At 37.1% G+C, this 16241-nt stretch overlaps 1 long non-coding RNA gene across 2 annotated transcripts in view; it reads left to right on the top strand.

The window, feature by feature from the left end:
* LOC126651654 (uncharacterized) overlaps positions 1-11592 on the top strand; it is a 304172-nt gene extending 292580 nt beyond the window's left edge. For both annotated transcript variants that reach the window (XR_007631765.1, XR_007631764.1), the window contains 4 exons: positions 1389-1493; positions 1626-1815; positions 5900-6008; positions 8181-11592. This is a non-coding gene — a long non-coding RNA (uncharacterized LOC126651654). The remainder of the gene's footprint in view (positions 1-1388; positions 1494-1625; positions 1816-5899; positions 6009-8180) is intronic.
* The last annotated feature ends 4649 nt before the right edge of the window (positions 11593-16241 follow it).

Below are 16241 nucleotides of genomic sequence, written 5' to 3'. Positions count from 1 at the left end.
GAGATAGAACAGACATAAAATGAAGCTGCAAGATTAATTTGTCCCAACCTTAATTGCAATGATTTATCATTGTCCAGTGGGCATTGCAAAAATATTAACAAATCTCACAGAAAGATTAATCGGTACCCAGTAATAAACTTAGTCTCCACATCATACATAAAATTAAACATGAAGGTCTCTCGTGAGACTTGGATTATTATTTAAATACTTGAATTATTATCCCTTTAGTGTTTCCATTTTGCAGAATTTCCATTTTTGCTTTAGCTTTAAATGAGATCATATTTGTGCAGAATTGTCTTGACAGCCTCAAGAATCATGAAACACAGAGTGCTCAGTGCTGCTTTGTCATGAGCTTGCCCTGTACCATTCTCATATCTCACTTATGATAGCAGCAGAGGCCAGGAGCCCCCTGAGGTCCTTAATGGGTACTTCCTTCCAACAAGCTATTTTCTGAGGGGTTCCCCATTCCGCAGCTTCTGAGTTGGTTCAGTTGCAAAAGGTAGCCACTAAATGCTGTTGGAGTGCTGAGAGCAACAATATTATGATGGGAAGCACTGTTAAGGAATACACTGAGTGCAGGTAGCTCAGTGTGCAGTGCAAGCTGCTGGTTGAGCTCTGTGTGGCAAGAACCCAAGACAAGAGGCCATGAACTGCTGACCCTTTGTGTAACAAAAGACACAGGGACCTGTGCCACGACCAAGGGACTGGTCAGGAGCCAATGACTACAGACTTTCACCCCTTTAGACTGAGGGTATAAAAGCCAAAGGTTTCCTTTGTTCAGGGTCCCTCCTCAGAGGTACCAACTCAAGCTGTTACTTAGGTATTGCATCAATATTAAAGGATCCAGATGTCTGATACTGCTATGGGAAGCCTGCAGTCAAGCTGGTAAGGAAACCTGGTCTGACAGCATGAGTGTGGAGTGTGTGTAGAAAGTCGAGTGGGGCACCCACTGGTTCCCTGGAGCTGTTCAATGTGAAGAGGCTTTGGTCCCAGCTAAGGTGGTGTGACTGTGACTGCCAGAGAGGCTCCTGGATGGTTGGGCAGGAAAGTTTCCTTAGCGGTACTCAGGACTCTTATGTTCTAGAGATCACTGCAAAATCCAATTAGGTGTTCTGTGCTATATACAAGCAGAGGAAAGCAACTCATGATGATCCCAAACTCCTGACAGATGAAGAGAAGCATCCACTATTAATATTCAATTATTTATATCTTATCCAAAACTTACTCTTGAGCATAAGCAAGTGACTCAGGGCTCTAAGCAAGGAATCCTCTGTGTTTAGCATGTACAGAACTGAAGTAGTTTTTGGAAGCAAACCTTGAATAGTTATTTTCTTTCAAAACGTGATAGTAGCAAATCCACATTTTTGAATGTTGTCTTTTGTTTGAAGCGATCGTGATAAGCCATGAATACCAAGTGGGTCAGTACCTTCCTTGTTCAGAGGACCAAGTTATCTTCCAGGCTTGTGGCATAGCATGGGAGGCATATGCAGCAGGTGAGTGCAGTATCTTGCCACCAAGAAGGGCTTTTCTTCCTGTTATCCTTGCTGGGGTAACAAGAAAGTCTGGGCTTTAGGGATACATAAAACTGGGCTCTCCTAATTTAGAGAGTCTTCTTTTTCAAACAGGCGTCACCATAGGAGCAGCTTCATAACTACAAGAAATGGAGAAATGTTTCTCCTTCTCATAGATTCAACTGGCAAGTAATAGATGTTTGTGTGACATGATGAATTCAATGGGTATGTTTAATCCCTTTGGCAAATCACATTTCACAACTTCTGACAAGAAACATCCATTAAGTACTCTTCCTACCCTCAGGTAAATTCTTTCTGATGTCTTTAATTAGACTTTTAAAAATGGACTAATCCTTTTGCATGACATTTTCTGCAAAATTCCATTGTGAATACAATTTTATCAAATCCTTAAAGGTAGTTCCTGTTTGAAGCTTCATCAATAAAACAAGTAAGTAGAGATATTAGGGAAATGCAAATAAAATTAGAAAAAAATGATGCACAGATTTCATAATCAACATGTTTCTTACAAGTAAATTGATAGTTAGACTGATGTTTCCTAGAGGATCTTAAGTTTGGATTTGCCTTGCAAAAGTTTCAGATGGCCATACCAGTAATTGGTGTGGGCTGAGACCTGGGTGACTAAGATTTTTCTTGTTTATGCTCTTAGCTGCTTCTTTTTAGGAATGTTCTTCTCAAACATTATCTGTAGTAGAAAATCACACAGTTATAATGTATAGCTTTTAATAATGAAGTAGCTGAGAACTTGCACATAGACAAAGATAACAGAGTTGATGCCTCTCAGCATCCTGATTATGTGTCATTATTACTTCCCCCACCATTTTCTATAGATGTGAATTTTTTGAAATGATGGAATATTTGGTTGAAGAGTTAGAATAAAAATAAAATAATACATAAAATAATCAGCAAAAAGTACAACAATAAGCAAGAAAATACTAAACTACAAATTGACACACTACAGTAAAATGATAAACTGCAGTGCTGGCTTTTCATTCAATGTTTTATGGATGTGCTGAGGCTTTATAGTGTCTCCTGCTGTTAACAGCTCTTGGGCTAATTAGCAGATGCTTAAAATCTCTAAAGATTTGGCCCAGAATTACTAATTACCTTCTCTCTGTCCCAGACTGAGGAGAAGCTGTAAATACAAGGCATGTGCCATGTACCTGTCAGGCATTCTCTCCTTACTTATAAGAAAAATCATGTAAGATTTTCTGAAATACCGGTTTTTGATTGGTTTAGGATGTGGGGGGTTTTTAAAGAGTTTAAGACTGGTCATGTTCTCATCTTCGACCCCTCATATTTCAACATCTGATGAACTGGATAGTGTTTTGATATCAGCTTTTAACTGAATAAAATCTTCAAGAGAAATGCTAAAAAGTCATGGAATAACACCCATGCTTATAAAGAGCAAAGCTGCTCATTGTGTTTATGTAATGCTTATGTGCTATTTAACACCAACACATTTAAATCCTACAAAAACCCAACCAACAGAAGCTCCTTACTTATATTGGAAGCTTCAGTAAACGACTTTCTTAGCTAGCAGACTGATACTCTGTTTAGAAATGACTGAGGTTTTACAAAGCTACCTTTCTGCCTTTTAAAAAATGCATCACAAAGCACTGACAAATGACTCATCTTTGAGAAAAAAATTTTCTCAACAACCTACATTTTAGGGATGTTTCAGTGAAGCTGCAAACAGGTACTTCTGTGTGAACATATGCACAGTACAGGAGAAACATCGTCATGGTCTGAAGTTCCTGTTATTTTTTTTCACCTATTTAAACTAACAACTGCTTTGTGTAATGAACAGAAACAGAAACACCTACCTGCAGTAAAGCTAGTTTTTCTAATACTGTTATTAAATACTCATGGCATGTGTAAGGCTCTGATATTTTTTTTTTATCTACAGTGCTTTTTACAGAGTAGATTATTCTTGTTAGCTCAGCTTAGCATAACGACTATCAAAATTGGACCCATGTTGCTTAGAGCTCCATTAGTCATGGTGATTAAAACACTTATATCTATCTATTCTTAGCTCAGTCCTACACTAACATCTCAAGGCCTAAAAAAACTTTTAAGAGTATAGAGTGGTTCTGCATGACAGAGGTAACTGTTCCAAAGGTCTCTTGAAGGAGAGGATCATATCAGATCAGTTAGAAGCAAATTCATTAAATTCTGGTGAAAGCATTTTGAAGTTAAGCTAATCAGATTTTCCTGAAAAGGATGTTGAACTCCCACAGGATGGCCTCTCCATTAGAGCTGTGCATAGTAGTAGCACCCAAATAGTGGCTCTGACCTCTTTTACCAACACAGAGTTAAAATTTGTTCCTGGCTGTGCTGGTTTTGGCTGGGATAGATTTACTTTTTTTCATAAGAGCTCATTCAGGTCTAAGTTTTGGATTTGTCCTGGACACAGTGCTGATAACACGTGGGTGTTTTTGTTACTGCTGAGCAGTGCAGAGTCAAGGTCTTATTTGCTTCTCACCCTGTCCCACCAGTGAGGAGGCTGGGGGTGCAGAAGGGGCTGGGAGAGGACACGGTTGGCACAGCTGATACCAGCTGACCAAAGGGATGTTCAACACCTTATGACACCACGCTTAGCACAGAAAGGTGGGCGAAGAGAAGCATGTGGGAACATTTGGAGTTATGATACTTGCCTTTCCGAGTAGCTATTACAGCTGATGGGGCCCAGCTTTTCTGGGAGTGACTGAGCACCTGCCTGTCCATCAGTGGGAAGTGGTGAATGAAGTCCTTGTTTTGCTTTGGTTCTGCATGTAGCTCTAACTTTACCTATTAAACTGTCTATCTCAACCCATAAGCTATCTGACTTTTACTCTTCCCATTCCCTCCCCCACTCCATTCACTCTGAGCAGAGAGTGAACAAGCACCAGTGAGGGGCTTGGTTGCCACCTCATTGACCCAAAGGTTTTAGTTTGTTTGGAATAACCTTAATGCTTAATTTTAGGATTTGGAGTTAAACACAAGGAGTGTCAGCCTTTGCTGGTCATGTGTGTTTTAGGAAGCATGGGAGTAAATGGTGGGGAAAAACATTTTATTAGCCAGTCAAATTTTCTTCAGACTGTAGAGATACAGACTGCTACCAGCCTTTTCACTTTAATTGATGTCTTTGTATTTTTAACATCAAATCACCATAATGAATCGTGAAGGTGTTACACATAGATATCCTGACTTATTTCTTAATGAATTTTTATGGATATTGTGTCAGTAAGCTGGAACCAGTCCTGACTGAGTTAGCCTGATGTACTTAAAAACATACTAGGAATAATGAATAAACAGTACATAAAATCACAAACCTTAACATAACAAAAATTAGGTGGCATTCTGTAGTGTATTTTATGCCCAAGTTTTATGGTGGCTCAACTTTTCTACTGCACTTCATCCTGATGAAAAAGGACATTGCTCATACCTAGTGACACTGCTGTCTGGATAGTTTCACTGTTGCATTAAAATAAAATCATTTTTGCCTGAGATTCAGAAGCTGTATTTTTCCAGCCAAGGAAGCAGGCCATTCAGTTGCAAAGGAATAGGTCCAAAAACTTCAATAATTACAGGGATCTTTAACTTGGAGAACAAAATCTGGAGTTTTGCCAGAAAAGAGAAATGGAAGCTCTTACAGCTTTAGATGTCATATTTACTTCTCAGTTGTGTGCTTATGACAAAAAAACCAGTTAGACAAGAGAAAGAATAATATCTATTTATTTATATGTTCCTTATTGACACTCTGCTATAAGGTCTACATATATAACCATTTTCTGAGAACTCCAAATTGAGTACATCCTATGTTGGTTCAATATTGGTTTTTTTAGAAGTAGTAGTAGTAAATATGTACAAGGAAAATGTTAGTTCAAATTCTAAGAGGTATTAAACCCCTTGCCATTTAGAAAGAAAAAAGCAAAGAAAGTTTTGCTCAGGAGAAACTGTGACTTCTCTCCAGAGTTGCTTAGTTGTTAGGCAGGTTTAATAATGTATTTGATATTTGTATTTATGTTTAAATTTTCAATATTTACAAAATTTAAAAGTTAGGTTGGCTTTTTGTAGTAGATGTGTAAGAAATTAAATGGCCAGAAAGATGAAAATAAACATCAAAATAGCTGTTTGAAATGAAAAATATAAATTTACTATCAGTGTTTAGGATTCTACTTGCCAGAATTTGCTTATATGGAAAACTTTAAGCAAGTTAAATTATATCAAAATAAATCTGTCATGTTTTCTTGCTTGTATTGTTGTAACTTGCATGCTGTCAGTCATCAATGTGAAGTCTGTGAAAATGCATGGATCACAAATGTTCTGTGAATGCTAGTTATTCAGCTAGCAGACATACTTCTTTCTGGTTTGTAATTTAAATACAGAATTGTGTGTGACCTGTGGCACAATTCAGTACATTGATCGATGCACAGTGAAGAATACTGGAAATGTGGACTGAGTAATAAGCAACAGTAGAGACTGAAATTGCAACTAGTAAGTCAGAAAATATTTGAATGTTTGTTTCTAGCCTACAATGTTTTGAAGCAGAGATAAAGCTTCTTTATTACTTACAGATATATAAACAAATTCTTTGAGAAATGACAAACTTAAAATGGACAAAAATGTTAGAAATTAAGGCACTGCCATTTTCAGACACCCACACATTCCTGGAAACTCTTTACATAAACAGATTTTATATTTTTTCCTGTCCTTTGTCTACTTATGTTTTATTATTTAATGATTTTCTCATTCTAACAAGTAGATGGCATCAAAACTCACAGCAGAATTTCTTCAGAAATCTATACAAGACATTACAAAAATCTTTGGATGGATTTAAAGTCAAATGGAAGGGAGGGTGAGGTGAAAAAATAGTAAGCCTAATGTAACAGCAAAGTTAAAAAAGAAATTCATAAAAATTTAAAGGGAGTCAAGAGGCACCATTGTTCATGAATATTTTACTTTAAGATTTGAGTCCTCTTTTGAAAGTTTGTCACTTAGAGAAGGGATCATTCTCTAATTCTAATCTAACTAAACTGGAATAACGAATTGAAATTGAACCACAGAAAACCTAATGTTTTATTGTATTTGCTTTCTCGTTAAGCTCCCACAGAGCTTCTCTCTCCTTTTTCTATTAAGGAGAGGTGACTAAAAGCTCAACTTACATATGAGTTCCTCTCTCTCCCTGGTAGAATAAGAATAAAAAATGAACAAACAGCAGTTACAGCTATAAGAGTCTGGCAATATTAAGTCTAACAGGTGGCCTAAAGATCTGGGGATGTTTATGAAAGCTGGAGCATATCAGGGTATCAGTAACAGACCATAAGGGGTAGAAAAATCAGACAAAGGTAGGATAATCATCATGCCTATGCTGAATATAGCAGTAAGTCATGTATGCTTCCTATTGTGATGTGGTACTCTAATATATATCCTGTGATGTACTGTAACTTAGATGAGTTAGAAAAATATCTGACACCCAAAGAAATCCAAAGCCCATTGTATTATTAGTGCATCAGATCAATTCAGCAGTTACAAAATGTTATAATTTCTGTTAACTGCAGATTTTCAGTCATGCCACGTGATGCACAGAGCACAGGTATTACAACAGGGATATCTACCTTGACCAAGCTCAACAGCAAAATAGAAAAAACCCCTCATTCCAGTCCTGAAATTAAAATTTATACAAGCTAATTAGTCATTAATATTTAATGATTAATAAACTGTTTAATGCTATATAAAGTAGACATTTTTAGGGGAAAAGGAACTGATTTCATTATATCTTACTTTTCAAACAGCAATCACTAACATACTGGGGAGTGTAAGTATGAGTGTATGTGTCAATGGCTGGATGGATGAATGGATGGACAGATAGCTGAATGGATGGACTCCAGCATGAATTCAAGTCTGCTTCAAAGGCAGACTTGTGCCTTAGGGTAGGCCCAGCTTCTTCTGTTATCATAAGGAAACCAGAAACGTATCAAAATGATTGTCATGGCAGGAAGCAGGTGGTAGCAGGCAGCTAAAAGAAGCCCTCTGCTGCCTGAAAGCCAGATCACATAAAAAATATTTGAGTTTATATTCAATTTATGTGCAAAGGGGCAAAGCAATGACATGCTGCCATTATTACTGTATTATTTCAGATTAGGCTGGTAAAAAAACACTCAAAATTCTCCAACCAAAGAAAGACTACAGTATCCATATGTCAATATTATTGGTACACAAAGGAGTAACGTTCACTTGAGAAAAGATTTCATAGTGGGATCTGTAGCTGATGGCATATGCTAGTACACAGAAAGGAAATTTTGGGGTAGGATAAAAAAAGAAAAAAGGGAAGGGAAAACTCTGCTCTGAGGTCAGTGTCTGGAGGCTATCTCTAGTACAGCATGTGGAAATGATGAAGGTTACAAGTGATGAAGAAGGTGATTTCTAAGCCATACTTTCTCCCTAGTGCAATATACCTTACACTGGGACTTGCTCAGACTCCTAGACCTTGATTCTTACTTAAGAGGTTGTTAGCACTGATTGGAGTATGCCAACCATGTGCCAGCATCCTTTTTTTTAATAAGTTCTTGTGTGCATGTATTATTGGATAATATTTACAAAGAATTTCAGTTGTTGTTATCTAGCTTATTTTTCACTGTGTTTATCTTTCCCTCATATAAACAAAAGCCGGAAAACAGGTGATAAAGTTGGAGTCACTGTTGGTGTTTAAGAAGAGACTACCATGTTCCAGTTGCCAAGATGGTGTTAAGTCAAAGGTTGGACTTGATGATCTCAGAGGTCTTTTCCAACCTAATTTATCCTGTGGTTCTGGGAACGAAGGGCAACCTCCCACCAGCAGTATTTGTTTTCCATGAGAAGATCGTCAGCAAGAACACCGGGATTTTGCAGGTGCAAGATCATGAGACCTACATCACAAGAACAGTAGCATGGGAAACCAAGGGAGGTCCACGCCCACAGAGGTGCTGAGAAGACTGCTGCAACAGCTGAGGAGAGAGGCCTCAGAGTTGCAAACAGTGGGGCTTTAGCATTACTAAGGCAATAAACACTAAGATACCCAAGGTACAGTGCAGCAACACCAGCCTCCTTATCCTGAGACTGGAATTTGAAGTATCTTAGAAAAGATTTTTTGTTTTCTTCTCCTTTGTCCTGTAAAAGTGGTATTCCAGGGATGACAAGATATGGGTAGATTTTTATGGGAGGATAAATCCATTTGCAAAGAAAAAAGACAAGATAGACATTCTCTTGGATTATATCCTGAAGATAAAGCTTTAAAATGTAATTTGAAATGTTTTGACAATTCACAATACCTCTTTTTGGAATATAACATTTTTTATTTTGTTTTAGAATATTTTTAAAACTGTTTTATTTAGGTTTTTTTTTTAGTCTGAAAGGTTAGTGCCAATTACACTGATTTCTTCAACTTGAGAAAAATCTAAACAGTAAGTGAAAAAATTTCTTTGGTCAGTCTAAAGCACAGTGCATTGCAGTCAGTGCTGATGTGCAATTTGGTGGCTACTGTTGTCTGCTTCCATAGAGCAAAAGAAGATCAATCTCTAAATACAGAAATTTCAGTTTTGCCTGCTAACGACACATTTTTAAATGCATTTCAGTTTTACTGGCAAATGTTCCTACCTGTAGAAGATATAGCATATTGGAATGAAAAACCTCCAGATAAATCATGGTTTAAGTATAAGCAGATTAGTATTAAATGAAACACAAATAGATGCATTTACTCTGGGAAGCTCCCAAACTAATGGACAGACAAAATTGCCTAGAAAGATGCAGAAAATGTCAGTGACATTCTGTGTGTATGGGTGAAAGTCAGTGGCGAGTTACAGAGAAAATGTATTACATTCCAGAAGAATAGCTATTTGGAGCAATATTTAAAAAAAAAAAAAAATGTTAGGAGTCTGTTCAGTGGGAAGCAGGAGCTCATGCTGCTCTAGAAGCTGGGGAGAGGAACAGAAAGAAGGCAGGATGTGAGGGATGAAACATGGTGTGATGGAAGACAACAGGACAAGAAACAGATCTTTTCTTTACTTGGAGGCTGAGGTGGGAATTTAGAGGCAATTTTTTAGGTGCTGATTGAATGTTGTTTCTTTTTCCCTCACACTGATATTTTTTTTCCCAAGGAATCACAGAGTCCAAAGAATTTGTAGGCAACATGCAGCTAGTGGCAAGAAGTTTAAGGGGATATGCTGGGGGATGGAAGAGCTGAAGGAAGGAGACTAAGTAGAACTTTCATTCCCCATACTTGAAACATTTTAGTCATTGTCAAAACAGAAGCAGCCTTCATTCTTTTTGTGCAGTTATCACAGGAAGAAAAAATATTTAGCTGAGGAATGACACATTTTTCCTTCAATATGTTTTCCTGTGGTGCTCTTACGTGGAAGCTTCCCAGTCAACTTAAAGTAAGCTTGAGTATCCTTTTTTTAGACAAATATAAGGACCTGTATATAAGTTTGTTCTAAACTGTCTCTTGAATTCATCACTGGGTGACTGATGTCTTTGCAGTCGTACACAGAAATTCTTGTATTGTGCCTTCCTTTCTGCATATGTGCTTTCCTACACAGGACCTTTTCAATCTTCCAGTGGCATCCTGACCTGTGTCAAAAATAACGTGGAGAGCAGTACTAGGAAGTGATTCTCTCCCTGTACTCACCACTAGTGAGGCCGCATCAGTTTTGGCCCCCCCAATTCAGGAAGGATATTGAGGTGCTGGAGCAGGTGTAGAGAAGGGCAGCAAAGCTGGTGAAGAGTTTGGAGCAGAAGTCCTATGAGGAGCAGCTGAGGGAGTTGGGGGTGTTTAGCCTGGAGAAGAGGAGGCTCAGGGACAACATTATTGGTCTCTACAAGTACCTGAAAGGAGGTTGTTGCGAGGTGGGGTTTGGCTTCTTTTCCCAGGCAACTAATGACAGGATAAGAGGACATAGTCTTAAGCTGTGACAGGGGAGTTTTAAGTGGGACATTAGGAAGAAATTCTTCACAGAAAGGGTGATTAGACATTGGAATGGGCTACCTAGGGTATTGGTGGAGTCACTGTTCCTGAAAGTGTTTAAGGAACAATTGGACGTGGGACTTAGTGCCATGGCCTAGTTGACATGGTGATGTTCAGTCATAGGTCAGAATCGATGATCTCAGAGGTCTTTTCCAGCCTAATTGATTCTGTGATTCTGTGATAAATGAGTATCTTAAGGTCTTCTCCTCCAAGAAAAAATTTATAAAATCCCTCAAGGTCTGAAAGATGGGGTGATTTTTAATATCTTCAAACTTATGTTATATCTGTAGCACTGAGACATTTCCCAGTAGGCACATTTTGAATCCTTTGGCAGCGATGAGTAACTTATTGTTATACAAACTGTACCATTAAATTTCCTGTGATACGTCTTTTCTACTACCTTACTTTGGGTCTTAATGAAATTTGAACTTGGATTGCTTCCATCTGAGTCTGGATCATTAATTTTCTTTGTGTGATGGCTTATGCTCCAGCTCATCTTTTTTGTCTCATGTTGTTTCTTCTGCCAGTAAATATGGGTTTGGAGTGAAATTTGGCTTGTATTTGGACTCTGTCCCAAAACTCTGTTACAACTCAATGTGAATGCTCTTCCACAGTTGTACTAGAATATTTGGTGCTTTACTTTACTCTTTCTGACATGTTCAAATACTATTTTAGCATTTTTTGTTCTTTTCCTTCTTTCCTTAGTCTCACAATGAGAAGGAAAAAAACCAAAACTAAATAAAAAACAAAACCCAAACTAAAGAAAGGAAAAAAAAAAAGAAAGAAAAAAGAAAAATAACTGCAAGATATTTATAACCCACTGCAGGATGAATAACTTGATTGTTACAAAGACTGTCAAGGATCAATATGAATACATCTTCTGTGATTAAGTTTTAAAAAATTAAGAAGCAAAATAGCTTTGTAGCAAAGTAAAACCAGCTCTACAGTGTAGTGCCTTACATTTTCCATATTTTAGTAGTGCCATACATTTCCAATTTTAGTAACTTTTATAATTCTATAGATGGCAGATGTTGAGAATAAAAAGAACATTTATTATGAAATCAGTAGATACTTATATACAGTGCTGTAGTTTATCCTTTCAGTAAGTGTGGTTTGTTAACATATCTTTAGCTAAAAATAATAGTCATGATGTATTTATATCACTGTCCAAGACAGTAATCCTTTGGTTATGTAAATATTATATTATTTTGCAACTGGAAAATATAAGAGTTTTTAGATTTGTCGTTGCTTTCCATCAGATGTCATCTGCATGCAGTATATGTTCCCTGTCCCCTCCCCCCGTATTGGTTCTAAGTCAGAAGTTCAGCTGATTCAAATAAATAACAGTACGTTTTATTTTTAGCTCCTGCTATAGGTCTTCTGTACCAACATGTCAGTGAACTGAAAGGACAGAAGGTAAAAGATCTATGACAGGGGTAAAGTCATACCTTTTTCATGGGAAAAACAACAGCATAACCCTGCCACACAATACTTACTGGATGGTTTAATTTTCTTTTCAGGGTGTGGTTTCATTCTTTTCCATGTTAATAATTCTAAGAGACAACCTGGAACTGTTAACTTTCACCAGTGTTTGTAATGGAACAATATTTATCGAAACCAAAAAGGAGATAGTGAAACGTGCCTTATTTCCAGCATACACATAAACTTTTTTGTTATTGATTTCTGGTCCAACATTTTTAGGTAAAAAGAAGAAAGACAGACCTCCTAGATCTAACAGATTATTTAAAATCACAGAATTCCTTGATACTTTACAGAACTCACTTATGTTGATATTACATCATAAAAATACATAATAAAAATAATAATATAATAATATAATAATAAAAATTTAAAAAACAAAATACAACTACAAAAAACCCTGTGTGTCCTGTGTTGGACTGAAAAGGTCTCTGTACATTAGTGTACAGGGTTGCATCATTTAAACTCTGCCTCATTTAGAAGAGGTGAAAAGCACAGACTATGTGAATATATCTTTCATTCTTCTCTTCCCAAAGGTTTGTGTACCTAAGTCATACTATTATGATTCAGAAGCTGGATTTCTTTCTTGGGCGATTTCTTCCCTTTACAAAGGTGGTCTTAGGACATTTGCCTAGAATATGAGGGAGACAAAATTAATTTGGATCCAGAAATGGATCCAAACCACACCCTCAATCTTCTGGGAGAACATCCTGATTAAAGGGTTCACATACAGTGTTGCAGCACTGACCTGGAAAGCCAATGCAGAATCCTAGTTCCTTTGTGAGATAATGAAGTTTACCCAAATTCTATTAATGAGTTTACATCTTAAAACGTACTAAATCTTGCTAGTAAAACATTATTCATTATCAGGGATCTGATGTACAATATGCAGGCCTATTTCAAGTTGATCTTTACTGAGCTGTGCAAAGATGGGCAGTTTGGGTTTTTTCATTGTATAAATAAAGCGGTTTATTTTTGCAGTTGGAAAAGCTATACTCAATTATGATTTTCAATTTTCTTTTTAAAATACTTTGTTTTTTCCCCTAAGAAATTGTATCAGTATACATGAAGATAGCAGTACAATACTGGGAAAATTTCTCGGGTAATTTCTCTCTTTCTCTGAAATACTATAATCTGTCAGTCCCTGCACTTTTATCTACACTAGTATTGTATAACCTGCTACCTTCCTTTCTGTTCTTATTATCCAAGAAGCATTTCTTTTCAGCTTCTCTCTACTTTCAGTTTCCATTAGAGCTCTGAGATTCATTCTCCATCCTCTATCTCCTACAGATTGTCCTCAGGCTACCTCATCTCATCCCATTTACAGATGGCATCGGTAAATTCCACCCCTGAACTGACACCTTCTAGATCTACACATCACACTTCACCTTTTGCTGTCAGTCTGCTTTCTGTCACTGCTGTGCTGCTGCCAACTCAAATTCAAACTGGCAAACTAGTGTTTATGCTCCAAAACCCTGCACATGTCTAGTGAAATGCGATTTGAGTGGCAGATTACCTCTCTTCCATCCCTTTTAATGATAAACATACAGCCAGTACTGCAAGAGCGATGGCAATTTTTCTCATGGATACAGAAGGTCCCACAAAATACTTAGTCAAGGTTCAGCTGCACTACACAGGAAGTTGTGAGTTGAACAGAGTCAAGATGGAAAGACCTTTTGTCTATGGAAAATATTGCTGATTTCAGGATCCATATGTGGACATCCAAGTCCTGTGCTACTAAGGGAATTATTTCGTGCAGGCACAGTTTTTTTGCAGACGATTGATGCTTCTAGACAGCTCATAGTTTTATTTCTTGGTCATTATGTTCAGTTAGTCCTTGCAAGGGAATGATGGCAAAGCCTGCCATTATCACTAGGTAGATAGCATCAGTTCTAATATCATAGAATAAACTATATTGCAAGTAGCATTGGGGAAGATTGCTGTGTGCTGCATTTTTATTACAGATACTATATCATTGTAATGTATACATGAGAGTTTCCTGTGCCCTTCAATTGATCAATTATGACATATGGAATATTGAAATAATTATGAGTTGAGAATACAAGTATAAAGATCCTCCAAAATTGACTGAATTTCTGTAATGCATAATTAAAATGTTCATGTCAGCAAATGCCATTGATTGTGCTTGATAGTGTGCTATGCTACTGTTCCATTGAACTGGCAGAAACACCAGCAAAAAATGGTTAGTTTTTAATAGAAAGGGAGTGGAAATCTGTTTCATGTTCTCACTTTGTCTCCTTACTTGTAATTCAACTTTATACATATATTCTTTAAGGGTAAGTATTGACATCCAAAACACTTCTGAAGGATCTATTAATATAAATAAAACAATTGTTGAAAACTTCCTTGGCTTTCTAAATCTTATTAGTCAATAGAAAAGTGCATCAGCTCTCTGTATGAGAGTGGTGGTGAATAATGTTTCTTGCAATAATTCTTACATCTGGATAGTCACTTTCCATTCCTGGCTACATAATGAATCATAATTGTGTAGCCTTAGAAGATACAATGCTTAAGACCCAATTTCACCTTAGACAAATTCAAAACAGTGTAGTATGACTTTCTTAAAGACATTCTTGATTCATGTCATGCTGTGATCATAACCAGATTTAAGTTCTTAAATTATACGATTAAAACAAGTCTTCTAATATATCCCTTCTAGTTCCCTCAACTTGTTTATCTTCCTCAACTTGTTTATCTTCCTCAACATGGTTTATTCATTGCTTCTGTGATTCTCTGAGTCTGAAATGTTATGTATATCTCTCTCTATTGCTCTCCCAGTGAAATCAGCAATGTCCTAGTATTCATTCACTCACTGTCTAGAAATTTATTAGTACCTTTCTTCTAGTTTGGTAATGATGCTCTATATTCAGTAGGTGGATTTTCCTTCTGGGGAAGTATAATTAGAGTCTGAGTGCAGTTCCACATTTCTTTCCTCGAAATGGGTTTATTAGCTATAGAAGATATGGCTTAAAATAACACTTGAAATAACTGAAGGTTATTCACTTCCATCAAATTAGGAAGAGAAACCAATGCTGAGTTTGATTCAGGCTTTTTATTTATTTTTTTTTATTTTTTTTTTAATAAGTTCTAAATTCTTTTTTCCTAAATATGAAGGAATGCAGCAAAAGTCATTGGCTTTTCAGTGTTACATATTTTTTTTCAATGCACACTGAAGTGAAAAGGTCTGTCTTCAAGTTTTGTTAAATTGAGGGAAGGCAATGGAAGAAAAAAGAGTGGGAAAGGATGTTTCCAATAGTTAGGCTTCTGCCTTTGCTCTTTAGTTCTGGGAAACTTCTTACCCACAACAGTAAGAGTGAAGTATTGCACTCTGTAAGGTAAATGTATGCAGGTATTCTTCCCAAGAATGCCAAGGTTGTGGAAGGATTAAAACAGGTTTATTTCAGATGCAAGGACCACTTTTTTACAATGTGGAGTGCACTGGACCCTTGGGGTCAAAAGGCAAGTTCTGGCCCCCACAGGGCCTCCTTTTATCCTCTCTGTTTCTGCCCCACCTTCCCAAGGCCGCTGTGCATGTCTGTTAGGGCGATCTCTCTCCTTTCACATACCAGAGAGAGGCTTGTGGCACGGGGAAAGCATTGAAACTGCCTTTGAAAAAGAGTTACCATTTAGGCAAAAAGCCTTCCTAGATAAAACCGAGTTTCTAACCTTCTGTTACAAATTCTTCTGGAGCTGTATCTATTTGTACACCCTTCCCATTGGGTGCCGGTATACTGGGCAATTAGCTGTTGGTTCAGTCTTGAATGTCAGGCTGGGAATGACATGTGACAATTACAATGCCATTTAACTCAAAGTTCAATGCTATTCAGCTCAACCCATGACTTTTCAAAAGGCAAGGCTTGCTTCAAAAAGAATAAAGAAAATATTTTTTCTTAATTAGCTCTACTTGACTCCAGAGATGAGTCCTTTCTCATTAAACCCTGACACCCTGATTCTGTTTGTGTTGGGAACTACATGTGATTTTCTGTATTGCACATGAATACTGATGCTCCAAATAATACAGTTTAAATAGAGTTAAAAAAGCTGTACAATAATTTTCAAGAGGATATTTCTACACCAACTTTACACTGCAGTCTAGATGCAGTCCAGCTTCTGAAGGTACTTGGGCAAAATTTCTAAGACCCTAAAAGTATAGGCAGATGTTTAGTGTAATTTTCAGCATCAGTTGGATTCAGAACAAGTTTCTGTTACTTTAGTGATTCAAATCAACT

This window comes from Myiozetetes cayanensis, unplaced genomic scaffold (genome assembly GCF_022539395.1).
Source record: "Myiozetetes cayanensis isolate MyiCay16 unplaced genomic scaffold, myiCay2020 scf7, whole genome shotgun sequence".
Classification (NCBI taxonomy): Eukaryota; Metazoa; Chordata; class Aves; order Passeriformes; family Tyrannidae; genus Myiozetetes; species Myiozetetes cayanensis.
The sequence above is the reverse complement of the archived record's forward strand: the minus strand, read 5'-3'. Positions and strand labels throughout refer to the sequence as shown.